The sequence below is a fragment of the Octopus bimaculoides genome, chromosome 14, assembly GCF_001194135.2.
Source record: "Octopus bimaculoides isolate UCB-OBI-ISO-001 chromosome 14, ASM119413v2, whole genome shotgun sequence".
Lineage (NCBI taxonomy): Eukaryota > Metazoa > Mollusca > Cephalopoda > Octopoda > Octopodidae > Octopus > Octopus bimaculoides.
In genome coordinates this window covers 21,446,639-21,450,806 of record NC_068994.1, presented here as the reverse complement: position 1 = coordinate 21,450,806, position 4,168 = coordinate 21,446,639, and the positions used below count along the sequence as shown (strand labels likewise).

Genomic DNA, 4,168 nt, shown 5'->3' with positions numbered 1-4,168 from the left:
TACTCCCACCACTCACCCCTACCATAGAGCCCTCTCTATCTTTTGTTTCTCATTCTACAAAGAGGCTGGCAAGTAGAGATATGGGGTTGTGAGGTACCTTTAGTCATGTCAAGGATGTGACTGGTAAAACAAATACTTTGCCTAGTACACAATGCAAATTCCAAGGTGGGTTAAGAGACTTTAGTTTTGTCAAGGACATGACACTTGTAGTGCTGGTTCCATACACTGTAAAGTAGTTGGTGTTAGGAAGGGTATCTGGTCACAGAAACCAAGTCAAAGATTAAACATGGGTGAAACGAGGTCTTCTGATCTTGGCGAGCAGTATACCTAAATATATGCGGATACCAACCATGGCGACCTATGCAATCTATTCATAAAAAGTGGACATAAAATGTGTATGAGTGTGTATGTAAACATAGCTATCATTTGAAAGCAAGTTTGACTTATTAGCTTATACCACGTTGTCGTTGTTTTAGATGGCTGTAGTTTCAAGCAGATATAGACACATACTTTGCCTCCCACAACTGACCCAGCAGAACATCGAGACTGTGACAGCTGGAGAGATAAGGCTACACCAGCACCTGTTGATCATTTACAGACGGATCGAACCTGAAACATGGGTGCGAAGTGAACTTTTTAACCACTTTCTCTTTTCCTATCTCATCTGTTATTTTCTCGTTTTGTCTCCTTTTTCTGAAGTGAAAACTAATTTAAGCTAATCTTGAGTCATATACACACATACATATTTTTTTTATCGATGCACCGTCTACATTGGTTGCTATTCAGAATCTCGTGTCCTGTTCTCAAGCGAAGCGAGAAACTCAGAGTAGCAGCACACCAAAGTGTTCGTTAAATAATATTCTACTCTATCTAAAGTACAGTGTACATTTTCTCACTCAAATGCCATTCAAACCATTGTGAACCCATAATCATATATATATATATATATATATATATATATATATATATATATATATATATATATATATATATAGATAGATAGATAGACACAAACACACATCACATACATACATGTTTATATATATATAAATATATATATATATATATATATATATATATATATATATATATATACACACACACACACACACACACAGAGTGTGTATATGCGCGTGTATGTTTTCATATACAATATAATAGATACTAAAATAATTATAAATATCTCTAATAATTATTGATACTACTACTACATCCCCCTACACATAAATTATACTGACAGTTATGTAGAGCTACAGGCATAAATTACAATCATTCTATCATGTAATGCTACTGAAAATTCCAACATAATAATACGATATACATTCACTCTGTATTACGCACACGGACTTTTTATCACCCTTACAATATTGCTCACATTTCTCTTGTTTAACGATTTCTTTTAACTAGAGAGAAAAAGAAAGATGTAGTTAATAGAGACAAGGGAGTAATAAAAGTCTTAGACGACCTAAGGAAATAACTAAACACCCATATGGGTTTTAGGCCGGGCCTCTACTTTTTGCGCTGTCACTAACACCTCGCATACATTCATGAATCAATACTCGCACGCAATCAATAGCACATACCATTCATGCACACTGATGGAAGAAAACGAAGACATTTTTCACATATAACACATACACACAGTTGAGTTTATTCACGTCCACGCAACAACCCTAGAAATTAAGATACATACGTGTAAATGCTGCTTTAACACCACACACATATTCATCATAACTTAGACATTAAAAAAAAATATTAGTCCTTCTACGTAATTATAAATTACATATGTATGGGTATATACATACAACAGCAGGGAATATAAAAAGTCGTAAAATATGCATATGCTCATACAGGTAGACAAACGTACGAAAATACATAAATTATCGTCACGCATCCACAACACATAGGAAGACCAATTTGAAATCTTTGTACGTGTCATGTGAAATCTCGTTCAAATGATAATCAGTGACATTTGGTGTATTTTGTAATCACATTCGCACACAAACACACATACATATATATGTGTATGTACAAACATTCTCATGTATATTCACACATACATAATGAGTTTTAGTCACATATTTGCAAACAAAATCATTCATACATCCATGCATACAACCACACATACATATGTGTGTTGAATCTCAATTTGTAAAAATTGCTCACCGAATAAGCATTTATAAATACACAGAGGAATAGAAGTATACATACAGGCAGACAAGTTATTATGCACATTTAACACACAGATTAACACTCAATTCTACAACTAGATACATATGACAAATGTTAATGACTGCAGAATAAGTCTCGTTCAGACGTTAGTACCCATCAGCCCTTAGCTGTTGGTAGCCGGAGTAGATGTAGTAGCAGCAGTGAAAGTAGCAAATTGTAAGAACAGCATCTGCAGCAGCAGTAGCAACATCAGCAACACAAATACTGCAATATGTGTAAAATTTATCAGCAGCATCATCAGTAGCAGGGGGGTGGCTATAGAGAATAGTCTCAATATCGTCAGGGAGGCCGTGTAATAAAGCCATAATACTGCTGGAGGTGGAAAAGAGAAAGAGAGAGAGAGAGAGATACAACGAGGGGGAAAAATAAAAAAAAAGAGACACAGGAAGAAAGAGGGGGAGAAAGAAAAGAGTAAGACATTGAGAGAAAGAACAGGAATATCACTAGAACAAACCAGCAGGACATAGGCTCTCTACGCAACACAACCAAGCAAGGAGGAAAGAAACAAGAGGTGCGGTAAAATTCTATTATATATATATATATATATATATATATATATATATATATATATATCTATATATATATATATTTATATATATATATCTTTGAAGAAAATCCAATATTTTTGTTCAAGTGTCACGTATGTGTGTATGTATGCATCTATCTATCTATCCATCCATCTATCTATCTAATCTCAAAGAACGATAAAAATTAAGGTGGTGATGAAGTGACTGCGGTAAAAGAAAAGAGAAGTAAGAAAGAAAAAAAAAAAGACGTTTATGGTGACCCGTTGGATGATATTATGTGTAACGTATGATCAATTGTTAATGATGTTGCTTTTCTATATTTTAGCTTCCATTATAAATATATCGTTGCAGATCATCTAGCCACACAAATTTCAGTCTAATTATTGCTATCGTTACCTTTATTTATTTATTGATTGATTGATTGTTCAACATTATTACTACTAATCTTACGACTACCATCATTTCTGTTAATGGTAAGGGAGAGAACAGCGAGAAAGATAGACAGACTTTCAGATATATTTAATGTAAAATGTTCATGTATAAATGTATCAGTGGGTGTGTATATGTATGTATTAATTTATTAGATGTAGCTATATATGTGTGTGGGGGATACATACACACACACACACACATATATATATACACATATATGTATATATCTGTGTATACACGATACATTTATGAATTAAACGTACGTATAGATGAGTAAGTGTGTGTATCTAGTTCGTATTGTATGAACATACGTAAATGTCTTGGATGTACAGCTATAATCCGTAACATAACGATCAAACCTCAGATATACGGATAAAAATGTGTGTACGTTGTATTAAAAATATTTAGGTATATAAAATATGTATATGGCTATAACTTAGTATCTAACTGCGTGTATGTATTGTATGTATGCATCTGTCTGTCTCGCCATATATGTGTGCTTGTGTCTCTATATATACATACGAATACATATAGATACACGCATATAGTGCATATTTATAAGCTTGCACACATATACACACGTACATTTTCATATACGTACATACACACACACACAGCAATACGTAAATTCGTCCGAGCGTTGGAACCTACGCTGTGCGATATACATTTCGTCACCTATGTAGTCTGAGTTCAAATCGGACCGACGTTAGTATTACCTTCCATCATTCCAGGTAGAAAAATTGAGTATATGGACACAATTCTTCTCTCTTCACCCATCTCTCTCCTCTCTATGTGGAAAAGCTACGAAGCACAGTAATGCCCCTATTCAACAATCAAGCCATAGAAACGATTGGTAAATTTACAAGGTTCAACCAAAGCATTCATATCTATCTATCTATCTGTCAATCAATCACCTCCCCCTCGCTCATTATATATATATGTATATATATATGTATATATATATATGTATATATATA

The 4,168-nt window shown here is 33.9% G+C and overlaps 1 protein-coding gene across 2 annotated transcripts in view; it reads left to right on the top strand.

Annotated features, from left to right (window-relative positions):
- The first annotated feature begins 1,912 nt into the window (after positions 1–1,912).
- The window catches only part of LOC106877235 (cytoplasmic polyadenylation element-binding protein 3), an 80,410-nt gene continuing 78,154 nt past the window's right edge, over positions 1,913–4,168 (top strand). For both annotated transcript variants that reach the window (XM_052972747.1, XM_052972746.1), the window contains exon 1: positions 1,913–2,743. The gene's annotated coding sequence lies outside the window, so the exon portion shown is untranslated. The remainder of the gene's footprint in view (positions 2,744–4,168) is intronic.